This window comes from Bactrocera oleae, chromosome 3 (assembly GCF_042242935.1).
Source record: "Bactrocera oleae isolate idBacOlea1 chromosome 3, idBacOlea1, whole genome shotgun sequence".
NCBI classification, from domain to species: Eukaryota; Metazoa; Arthropoda; class Insecta; order Diptera; family Tephritidae; genus Bactrocera; species Bactrocera oleae.
Window position 1 is genome coordinate 7,268,043 of NC_091537.1, and position 12,876 is coordinate 7,280,918.

The following is a 12,876-nucleotide window of genomic DNA, read 5'->3' on the forward strand; positions in this document are numbered from 1 at the left end:
TTTCAACAACGGGGAACTTCTTGGGGAGAAAGGCTAAAGGCTAAGGCGGACATAACTAAATCGACTCAGCTCGTCAAGGTGATCAGATAGGATAGCAAATGGAAAGAAAAGACAAAAAAATAGAGTCTACCTGTCACAAATTAATCCACATAAATATCTGTCACTACCATCCAAAAATTACGATGAAAAGCTTTAGATTTTTTTTTTCGCCTCTTAAACACAGGAAACTGTCGTTCTTGATGTTGTGTAGTCTCTTGTCACCAAACGCCCTTTAAGGTACTTATTTGAGGCAAAGACCACTGAGAAAAGCCCTACCGTATCTACCTTAATATGTAATGTCTATAAATCCGCCAGTCTCCACGACCTAGGTTAGATTAGATTTGGTTATGAGGTCGATCCTAAGAAGGATCACACTTGGACAGCTTAAGTGCCGGTCCGTTGTGGTACCTAAAAACACCTATAAGCTGGATCAAAAGCCCCTTACATGTCGCCAAAGGGCTTTGTGCCTATAACAAACTTGTTGAGACGGCCAATATCCGTTTCGGCTAAATCTTCTGGTCTCCACGACACAAAATGAATATTAAAATATTCTCCCTGAACTTTGCCTTAGCTTTTCTCGGACTCATTCATTAAATACATACAATTTCTTATAAGCGATGAGGGCCACTTTAATTTACTTACCAGAATAGCGTGATTTTAGGCGCACGCACATGTTGCGCTCGACTTTTCAATACTTTTCCTATTTAAGTAGCTGTTTAAGGCTGAAAGATTCGTTAGACATTAGTCAGTCTTAGCAGAACTCAAGTCGCTCATATACGCTGCTGCTTAAAGTAATAACAAATTCTGCATTCTTTTGAAATGTCTCAAGTATATTCTTATGTGAACGCCTCCTAAGTACAGAATACATGAAGCGAATAAAAGCTCACTAAATTCTATACTCAACTAGCGGCACAACAACAAGTGTGACGCACTTTTGGTCAATGTCTCATAAAAAAAAAACAAAAAAAAATTTTTTTTTAAATAATAAATAAATAAAACTAAAATGTTTCATAAAATTTGTTTAAAAATATTATTGCTTTGCCGTTTCGATCAGCTTTAGCTTAACAAATATGGTTAAATAAGAAAAACCGAAGCTTTCTGCTCAGTACCGAAACAGCTGCTGTTGGCTAAAGACGCGTACGCGCAACCCACAAACAGGTTTGTTCTGATCCGACACGATCGTGCGAAGCAGCCGCTACTCGTGCCAACCCAACCCAAAATACAGACAAACTCACACACACACTACGTCGGCTAATACTTGTTGGACGTGGTTTATTTATTTATTTATTTTTTGACATTTTACGTCATTTTCGCGAGAGCGTATTTATTTTGCTACTTTTTTTTGGTTCGTGCTTTTGTTTTTGTGTGTTTAACTATTAGTGTAAAAAAAAGTTTATATACATACATATGTATGTATGTATGTATGTATGTATGTTAGTAACTAGCTAAATACAGCCGAGTGATCTTTTGAATAGGTTCTCACCGCGATCAATTGGTCATAAGTGCTGTCTGCGATGTTAACGCTGATTTTTAACAGAAAAATATTGATATTTACAATATTTATAATATATACTTAAAATATATATGTACATACATATATAATTGTATAAAACATTTTAAAGTACATACGAGTATGTGGTTCAAAAATGACGTACTGAAGGTTGTGTTAAATTATAATAAAAAGTGTAAATTTATATAGAAATATAATATTATAATTTTTTTTTTTTTAAGTTTAAGCAATTGAGCTTATTTGCGATTTATTTATTTTTCGCTTTTGTGCTTTTTGTTTTTGTAAATAATCATCACAACAATCGCTTATGTGCTCTCAGCGCTCAAACTGAATCGCAACGATCTGCCATATGTGGTCAAAATTAGTCGCAAAAAATTTTGAAATGATTAAAACAAAAACAAAAAAAGGCAGCAGTAGTTATGAGAAAACGAATATGTTGGTGAAAAAGCCCACAGGCCGCCAAGAGGCGCGCACCGCACAATAGCTAAAAGCTGAAACGGCAAAATCAGCAAATCTCAAGCGAATTACGAATAGTATCTGATCTATCTTTGTATCTGTCGGTTGGTTGGTTGGCTGGCTAGCTAGCTACATAGTTGTTGCGGTCAGATTTTCAGTTGTCCGTTGGCGCTATTGTATAAACCGTGAGTGAAGCGTACGCTAATCGAGCGAGTGAGTTAATTAGTAAGGATCGCGCAATGTGTGTGTGTGTGTGCGCGGTGTAAGGCCCGAAGTAGACAATCAACAAAATTCTTTAATTAGTAAAACAATAGTGAAATGGTGGCGAATAAGTTAAATTAAATAAACGATAAATGAAACATAACATATTTTAAGCCGAAGAACGTGAAATGTTGAAAAAATTATGAATTATGATGATAAAAAAATTAAATATTAAATATTAAATTTTAAATATTTATTTTTAATGAAATATTTTTTTTACGCAAACTCAATATAATAAAAACAATTTTTGTCAATTGGACTCTCTAAACCTGCGACATTTTAAGTTTCGAAATTGCCGTTATTTTCTGTACACACTCGTACATATGCTACAATAATTTTATTTCAGTGAATCTAGTGCTAACTGCAGTGCATACAAATTTTTTGTAAATTAAAATCATAAAAAAAATATTTCAATTAGCTAAAAATTTGTCTTATTATACATAACATTTTTTAAAATAGTTTTTTAAATTAAAAAAAAAAAAATTTTAAAATAGTTTCTTAAATTAAAAAAAATTTTTTTTTTAAATTCATATATATACATATTTTTATAATTTGTCCTAAACAGTGTGCAGCTATAACCTTAATAGTATATAATATTTCCAAAAAGTAATTATAAAAAATATTTATAATTAATATACAAAAAGTGTCATCGACGCAACCAACAATAATAGCAACTAAACACCAGTGAAGCTTGAAAATAAAACAACAAATTAACAATTAAGCTTCCAGCAACTGCAGTCTACAGCACAAACAGCAACAATAAATTTTGCTTTTACAACAACAGTAACAAGCAGATCGAACGTCAGCAGCAGCGTAACCGTTTTTGCAGAAAATTATCTACCGGTGTTGAACGTGCTACGGAAAAATATACAAATAAGGTATAAAGCAACGAGTCGAAATAGTTACAAAAAAAAATTAAATACAATAATAATAATCATAAGTAAAAACACAAACAATATTTATAAGGTTAGCGTTAAAGCAAATGCGCTGGCAAGCAGTAAAGCTTTAGAAAATCGCTATGCAATAAACGGCAATTGTTTATTTTAACTGCAAAAATTGTGAAACAAACCTCAGCTCAATTTTGTCTAGACGCCTTATCGCCGAATACTGGCTTTGAATATGGTCAAAGCATTTCAGCATTAATTTTTAAGTTTTTGTTACAAGTTTCCTACGAATTATGCTAGAACATCTTGTATGACTGCAATTGCCTAAAAGCTTTAAGGGGTTATATCCACTAAAACAAAAATAATGAACATTAATAAGCGGTGTTTAATTTTGAAAACTTTTCGAGTACTACGATTCCATAACTCCGAAAAAGAGTGTCTGGCGGTGAGGAAGATTTTTCTGCATAAAATTAAAAATCCAAAAATCAAATGATAGTTTTTCATGACAATAGCTGAACACAGGCAACGATCAAGGGGCTTGTCAAAATTTTGATTTTTGACAAAATGGCGGTTCTTCCGGAAATTGCGAAGTCAGTTTTTATGAAAAATTTACATTTTAGAGTAGCTTAAAAAATCGAAATTGTTATCAAAAATCTTATTTTTACGATAATTGCCTGACAAAATTTTGGGAGCCGATTACATTTTTTAATATTTTTTTTTTAAACAAATTATTTTTACAAATGCGCTTAAACAATTACTTAAAATATAACCCAATACCTATAAAGTCTTAAATTTTTTTTATATTTTCACGTTTTTCTATTGATTTTAATTCAAACTTAATTTCAAAAATATTTTCTAACCCTTCTTCCTTAGCATTTTATTTTAATAGCTCTGCTTATGACTTCCATATATTTCTTTCCAATATTAATTTCCTCTTCCACATATTTTCTTCGTAGCTTTTTGTTTGCTAGCAAAAGTTTTCCACTCATTTTTCGGTTTTTCGAAAATTTTCATGGTTTCATTTCTTTAAATAAATTTTATTTTTAGCACTTTTGCTTATTTTTGAGTTTTTTCCTTTTTTTTTTGGTACATTTTATTTATTTCGTTGGTTTGATTGTTGTTGCTGCTTTGCATGCGATTGCTCTCATTTTTGTTTTTACTTTTCGAATTTGGAATATCTTTTATGTATGTATGTATGAGTGTATTCAGGCATACATACATACGCGTGTAGGTAGATATGTTGTTGTTGTTTAGTTATAGATTTGCCTTAAGTTGTGTTGTTAGTTCTGTTATTTTTCAAATAAGCACGTTGATGTTGTAAACAGGGTGTGAGATTTTGAAAGATCGAAAAAATATTTAAAAAAAAAATAACTGAATACAAATAGTTCCAAATTGGGAAAAAAATTATTTGTTTATAAAAATGTACCTTTGTGTATAAAGAAAGTCGAAAAAATTCAACTTATATTGCATTGAAGAATTGCTGAGAAAAATTCGTAAACAATACAAGTAGGAATCTTCGAATACGCAAGTATTAAAAAAAATTTTTTGAACCTAAATTTTCGATAGAATGACTCATATATGGTATGGACATACATATATAAATAATCAGCTGTCTTTCTGACTGTCTATGTGTATGTATATAGCTGCTCATTTGTCGGAGCCGCCGAAGTCGTACCGGTATAGAATATACGTAGTTGCAATACAAACTGACCGATCAAAACCAAAATCTTGTAAGGAAATTTTTTTTATTGAAAATGCATAAATCATCGAATAATGATTACTACACAATTGTTTACCAAAAAACAAAATAATACTTCACTATCCTTGTTTAGGAATCACACCTCGTGTACTTTCTCATCTACGTTTATGAAGATCATACAGACCATTTAAGAGCAAATTTCGTGTGGCAATAAATATTAATTTTATGAATAATTTCGTTTTTCGAGAAAATAGAATTCCAATTATAATTGCAAAATAATAAATTCAATTTTGTAAGCAAAAATAGCAACAACACAAAATTGGATTTTTAAATAGATAGATGCCTATTATATACAGGCTTACCTACATACATATACAGACACACACACACATATATATGTCAGCCCAATTGTTAAGCTCTACACCCGCATAAAGTTTTGTTTATTTTAAGTATGTTTGTATGCATGTGGGGGCCTTGACATCGACAAATCGAACTCATGCCAAAAAACTCATTGAATTTAAGTGACCGGCGAAGGTGTTGTACGAAATTGTGCAAACATTTATATTTCGCAGATGCAGCGACAACAATTAAAATATTCCATAAAAAATATATGGACAACAATAAATGTTAAAAATAACAGCAATGCTAGCCTATGGTACGAAAAAAAAACGGCAAACTCAGAATAATAATATATCAAGATTTACCCACATATAATAAATATTTGTATATACACATTAGGGTGCAGCGAAAAAAAAATTAATTTTTTGCTTAGCCTGAGGGTAAAATTTGTAGATTATAAAAAAAGAAAATTTTTGGAAAAAAAAAATTTTTTTTTAACATCTCGAGATTAAAACTTTTCACATTTATATAAATATTATCGACTTTGATGGTTTTTGACTAAAAATTTATTTTAACGCTTCAGGAAAGCATGTTGTCGTTTAAGACATTTTTTTAAAACTCCAATAATGACCACAAAACATTTGTTTAAGCTGTTGACTTTTAATTGGCCAGAAAGAGGACTAGCCAAAGCTTCTAGAACACTTATCAACAAATTTTTAAGAAATAAAAATTTTAACTCGAAATTTACTTTAAAAGTGAGTAGGCCTCTAGATGTTAAAAAAAATTTTTACAAATATTTTCTATTTTATAATCTACAAACTATCCTCAGGCTAAGAGAAAAATAATAATTTTTTTCGCTCCACCCTAATACACATGTACCTACGCACATACATCGGTATGTTGGGCAAAAAGCGAGAGGAAAAATAAAATTTGCGAACGACAATAAAACATGCCGATTTTTGACAGTTTAAATACAAAAAAAAACTTGGTAAATATATCCATAACTAATGTCGGTAATTTGCTATGATATATTTGTCTTTAGTGAAGGATTTAATGTATGTTATTCTAATTGGGATGAGACGATATAAAAGAGCAATAAATAGAGTAGAGCAAGTATAAATACATGCAGATTAATTGGGGTTTTTCTATTTGAGATCCGCTTTGGACTAAATGAAGTAAAAGAAAGGTCAAATGAAAGCTCGTTTGACTGATGTCAATATTATTGAAAAACAAAAAATACTGATACATACATAGGTATGTTAAGTTTATGTAGTAGGCCTAAAAGCGTAAAATATATATATCCATATAGTATTGCTAATTATTATTGTATTTTTGTAAAGTACTTCTTTATATGATCGCCCACAAACAAATTTTGAGTGAGCTCAAATGGGAGCCACTTTAGGAACTCTCAGTCGCCGATCATCTCATATTATTCCATCGAATTTATTTAGAATTTAAATCAAGGTTACCTTGTTGGTGTGATTTGGTTAGTTAGCAGCCACTTGGGATTTGGTATCGATTATAGACGTAACATAGACAAACGGTTCAAGCGAATAAAAGAGATAAAAGTTGTTAAAGATGTTTTTTACTCAAAACGATATTACACTTTATACTTTATGCAGTTAACTTCAAACTTTAATGATCCAAACGACTCTTTTCAGTGCAGTTAACTATTTAAAGGATTTTATCGAAAATCCAGAACTAGCCGGAAATTATACTAAAATATGACAGTAATTGACTTTGACCTCGTAGGATGTTATATTTTGAGCTACCTTAAAAGCAGTCAATTGTTATTCATAATAACTTGAAAGAGAGCTTTAATGTAGTTTTGATATAGTTTCAATTCTCTCTCTCTCTCTCTCAAAGATGAAAGCGTCAACAAAATGTTAGGTGGGCTCTCAGCTATCATGAAGGTTTTTAACCGCAAGCAAAAGGAGCAAACGATTAAACTTTTTGGCATGCCATTTTTCCTTTCGATTAGACAAAGTCAAAACATTAGAAAACGCTAAGCATATGAGATATTTGTTGGAGCATTTGTACAAAATGTACGCCGTGGCAAGGATGGTATATTTCGTAACGCTTTGTAAGTCGCTTTGTAAGTTGGGCGTGCAATTTTATGTTAAATTAAATGCGAAAATATTTTAGCGGGGAACTATCTTTGAAAAATACATTTATTTCGATACAATTAAGCTCTAGAACTCTAAGCGTTGTACCTACATCACTGATCTTCCACCATTTTAATATTTTTTCAATAAAAATATTTATATACTCTCGTATTCGTATATGTATGTATGCATGTTGCCCTGAAAGCTTTATAAATAAATTAAAGCAAAACCGCTTGTCTTGTCCAAATAAATTTTAAAAAGACTGGGTAAAAAAATAAAATGCCATATTCAAAAGATAAAAAAAAACAAAGAAACAGAAAGATTTTTGGCCTCCAATAATTTTTGAGGGTTTCTGTTTTTGTTTTTGTTTTTTTGCTTGGCACATTGTACTTCGACACGGAGAGGTAAAAAGCCAATGAGCACGATTTGCAAGATCAACAACTAAGTGTCGTTTCGCCGCCTTGACTATTTATCAACACGTACATAAACACGCACACATACACTGCCCGTTCACCTTAGTGAGAGAGTAGTGTTGTTTGTGTGTTTTGGGCTCTGGAGTATTAGAAATAATGTGTAGAGGAATTAGACAACACTTTACGTTAGTATTTTTCTAAATTCTTCAAATGTGTGTTTGTGTGCGTGCGCGGAAGTATTTGCCTGCTGTTGTTTTAGTGAGTGCTAAGTGGTGAAGCAAAAAAGTGAGGCAATGTAAGAATTTGTGAGTTGTTGAATGAAGATACGCCTACACAAAAGCAGAGTTTAAAGAACAACAAGAATAAAATTCATAAAAATATAAAAGAGAATCAAATAATTACAAATATTTGCTTAATTTTTAGCTAAGCTCCGCAAACTATTTTTTTTTTTACCTGTTTGTATGAAATCACACTACTGTAGATAAATGTATGTATGTATGTATAGTATTTGCTTATTTTTAAATTATGACGCATAGTTGTACTTGTATTACTCGCTGGCGGGCAGAGTTCTTTTTTCGGTTTTCGTTCACATTGAAAAACATACATATACATATTTATATGTATGCGTATGTAATGTATGCAGGTATCTGTGCCACAGGGAGAAGCAAGAGAAATAAAATGCGCACGAGCTCAAGAATCGAGTCATGGATCTCTCTATATTTTTGTACGAGAATGAGTGAAGCGATCTCATTGCTTTCTTGCAGAACTTGTAGGCTTTCTGGCGAAGCTGAATGTTGCTTTCACAACGACACCGAAGAAAGGTTCCGATAGGGTGGCAAGCGTGAACTTGTAAGAAATAATATACTCGCCTACCGTCTCACCTGTAGGAAAGTCTAACTTGTAGACTATATTGAAGCAAAGCGCTGAGCGGTTTCGGAGTGCGTCAACACCGTAAAGCTGCAAGTGTCAAAAATTATATATGTGTGTGCGTCTATATTAGTGTACTTTCGCGTTTGTGTCTAGGTGTTCTGGTGTCAAAAATGCGTGCGAAACACCTACGTATTCATCGATATTGATTTTCTCGAAAACGTTGAGCGTATTCTTGAATAAGAACGAAAAGTGAGAGCGTTTAAAGAAAATATGCATGTGAGTAGTATAATCGTACGAGTAGAAAAAAAGCGAAATTGCTCAAATCTGTGTGAATATAAGTAAATATGTCTACGCTGATTTAAGAAATTTTCAGCATGCAAAATGGAATAATTAAGCGCTTGAGAGCTTTTCGTAAATAATACATAAATATTTATAAACATTTTATATACTGTATGTTTGTATATATTTGCACAGATGTATCCATATTTATACTATTCATTCCAAAAGCAATAATTAAAATACGGAAATGTCTAAAAAATGTGTGATATAAAGGTTTATTATTTTGGAGCTTTGGAAGACTATTTTATATAAACAACAATTGAACATTTGAAGCTATAACATTTTCGCTTTTTCCGACAATTTGTGCATTTCATTCCAAAAGAACTGCGTCGGATTGGTGGCCAAGCATGAGTCAAGCCAATTTTTTATACCCTGCTTTGATGTGTACCGTATTCCATTGAGGGCGTTCTGCCTAGATCGGAACAAACGGTAGTCAAAAGGAGCAAGGTTTGGGCTATAAGTCGGGTGAGGCAAAACTTCTCAATCGCGGTTTTTCAAATAGTTTTTAACGGGTCTTGCAACATGAGCTCGAGTGTTGTTATGATAAAAAAAAGTATTGTCTCATATCTAATCGCAAATTCTGGGCGGTTTTAGGCAATCGGTCGCTACAATTTGATTAGTTGTTGTCGGTAGCGATTCCCATTATTGGTTTAACATGGTTTTAGAAGTTTATAATACAGCATCCTCTTCTGATCCCAACAAACACAGAGAATTACCTTGGTGTCACGGACATTCTGCTTTGCCGTTGAATGCTTATTTTGCGTTTAGGCTTGTCAAAGTGGATTCGTTTTTCATCACCAGCCTCAATCCGATGCAAAAGCGATTTATTTTTGTAGCGTTCAAGAAGCATTTCTGACATGCAACATCATCTCTCAACGAACGAATATAGTTATAGACCAAATAGTATTTTATATTTCCCGAAATAATATAAAATTTTTTCTAACCTCTAATGCTTAAAATTTCTCTTATTAAAACATAATTTTTTGTTTAAAAATGAATTTTTAATTTTTTCATGAGCTCAATCTAATAAATTACCGATGTAAAGATTGCTTAACACGAACTCGTGCGTGTGCGATTCAATAGAAAAGTGGAAAAAAGTTTTGAAAACAAAAAAAAAAAACATAATAATAATAAAAAAAAAAAAAATTAAATTAAAATAAATATGTTGTAAATAAAATATTTCTTCTTACATTTCGAAGTGTGGCGTGTGTAGGCTAAATTTACATATTCACACGAAGCAAATAATAAATTTCGCTGCAAGCTAAATTATGTAGCTATGCTTGTAATAAATATTTAAAAAAAATTTTAAGATTTCTTGTTGTCTATATATACTAATATATGTATGTGTACTAATGCAAGCATAAGTATGTATTAACATATTTTTTGAAATTTATAGCAATGTGGCCGGCCATTGAAAGTGTTGTAAAAATAGACTTGTGTGTTGTTTGTTTGCAATAATTTTATAAATTTTTCAAATTTCGCTTAATGAAGTATAATTGTTGGCCTTAAAGAATTTTCAGAGGTCATTGTTGAGTGTGGCTATATATAAATACATATGTATGTATGTGTTTGTATGAAAAAGTTAAAATTAAAGAAATTGTTTGCTAATTTCATGCGTCTGTGTGCGTTTGGGGCTTTGCCTACCATTTCTTTCAATGCCTCAATTAATTCGTTCAATTTGTGGCTGTGGGTATTTCGTGTTTTTACTTTTGCAGTATTTTTACGCCACTCTTTGTTTGCGTACAAGTTTTTATTTACATTGCACACGAAGTTGTGGGGGCGCGTAAATTTGTTTTTTTTTTTTCAAAACTCTTTTGTGAGTTTTTTTATTTTTAAAGCTTGCATCTACAAATATAATTTTTGGATATTTTCATAGGTGTTTATCTCCTTTGTGGTTTAAGTTGGATTTTCTACTTAGGGACTTGTTGAAAATGTTCCAAGCGGTCACAAACTGTTAAGATATTGAACTGTTCGAATCTCTTTTCGCCGGTTTTGCTAGCTGTTTTTGGCTAATAAATGGCGCTGAACACTGAAAACATACGAAATAAATCTCAAAATCTCCTCCCCAGAGACAAATTTCGGCTCCTTGTCGCGCTCTATAATGGGTACTGCAGGCTCAAAAACACCTCTCCAACATGGGCATAGCTTCTTGTGAAAACTGCCGGTTCTGCGACATGGAGCCGGAAACAACATAACACTTGATTCTAGATAGCACAGCTACTTGTAGACGCAGGCTCAAGGCCCTTGGATTCATTTATGTGGACAGGGATCATATTACCTTAATAGCATCCAGCAAGTTTCTGGAATTCATCAGAGTGCTAGGCCTTTGGGAATACATGTGATGGAGGAGAGGGCATAATATACCCAAGGCCGCGGTGCAAACCTCATACAATTTCTATTTTATTATGCAAAAAATTCGGTCATTTATAACTTTGTAACATTTCAAGCAAATGAAGTGTAGTAATCCGTAGATCAACTTTCATAAATTTCAGTTAGTTTTAATTAACTATTTACTATTCTCGAGACCAAGTAAGCAAGCGAGTCCGCATGGCGTATTTGTTCGTCAAATATTTTGTCTGGCGATTATAATTATAATTGAATGCTGTTTTCTCATATTTTTATGTTTTGAGGAAACAGCACTCCATTACATTTTTTTACTGTGCTTCGTTATGGTTTGAATTCTTTGGTTCAAATTTCAGTGATATTCAAAGAGACAACTAGAGTGAGCGCTTTCTAAGTCTCAATTTCCAAACAACATATGGATAATAGAATGGACATCAAGTAAGATTTAAAAAATATATTGTAAGGGGCTTAAAGTGTCTAGCTCAGTATGCCGAGCTGTCATCTTAGCTAAATATATCAATTAGCCATATACAAACAAGTTAAGAAGGCCATGATCTATGCAATAATATTCTCAAATTAACAGAATTTAGCAACAGCTAAAAATTCCCCAAATTTTGGGAAATTTATAGATTAATAAGACTCTTAAATTAGTTGTCTTTAACTCAGTTGTATTTTCACGAAATACGAAAAATCAATAATTTTGCAAATAAAAATGTGGAGAGAACATCAGAGAGTGAGAATAAACCATAAATTTCTGTAAACTTACGCTAAATAAAAGTGCAGTTTTTTATTGAAACTTATGGATAAAAATTTGCATATCAAAGCTGATGACGGCGCAGTGGTCGCTTACTGGAAATTTCAGTTTGTCTCGTAGCGAATTCCAACAAAAAAGTGTGTGAAAAAAGCAATGACGAATGCAAAATAAGCGGAAATGTAATTAAAATAACTTTTTTATATTTCTAATGAGCTTTGTTGTTGTGGCTCAACACCTCATGAGTGTGTTAACATAAAAATAAACTCTAGACCTTGATGATTTGTACCAATCAAAAGAAATGTATACTTACTCGCCGGTGAAATGTGGTTGTTATGCGCAAATATTTGTATAGAGATACATATTTACATGCGGCCTACGCAGCTTGACGTGAAAGTATGGTTTTTTTATATGGGGAAATTACGGAAATAGTTGTAAAAGTTATGACTGCAATTTTGAAAAATAACTTACATAGCTACAAACAGACATACATATATGTACTGTTGCAGATGAATATTTATTAAACTTTTTAAATTTGATATTTACCGGTTATTCTCCCATGTTTTTGCAATTTCGGCACAACTTAAAAAAATTGTGTTTGTTGAAAATAAAATGTTTCGTTTTTTAATGGTTTATAATAAAATTTTTCACATGAACAATGTTTCAAAATATATTATAATACACATTTTTTTATAAAACGAAAAAATAATAATTTTTGAAATTTGGAGAAAAACCAAAATAATTTTTTTCTTTGAGGAATTCTGTTTTCAATTTTATTTAACTAATTTAATATTAATTTAAACAGTAAAAATAGCTATAAATGCTTTAATTTCATAATTAATAACACTAAATTATTAACTTTTTAAT

The 12,876-nt window shown here is 31.7% G+C and overlaps 1 protein-coding gene across 4 annotated transcripts in view; it reads left to right on the forward strand.

Moving 5' to 3' along the window:
- The first annotated feature begins 1,104 nt into the window (after positions 1 to 1,104).
- Positions 1,105 to 12,876, forward strand: part of LOC106615569 (dnaJ protein homolog 1) — a 48,589-nt gene continuing 36,817 nt past the window's right edge. The window contains exons 1-2 of one of the 4 annotated variants that reach the window (XM_036358911.2): positions 1,105 to 1,197; positions 2,832 to 3,144. The gene's annotated coding sequence lies outside the window, so the exon portion shown is untranslated. Of the gene's footprint in view, positions 1,198 to 2,048; positions 2,219 to 2,831; positions 3,145 to 12,876 lie in introns of those variants that run through there. The other 3 variants (XM_014231842.3, XM_070107386.1, XM_036358912.2) reach the window with 3 other exon arrangements.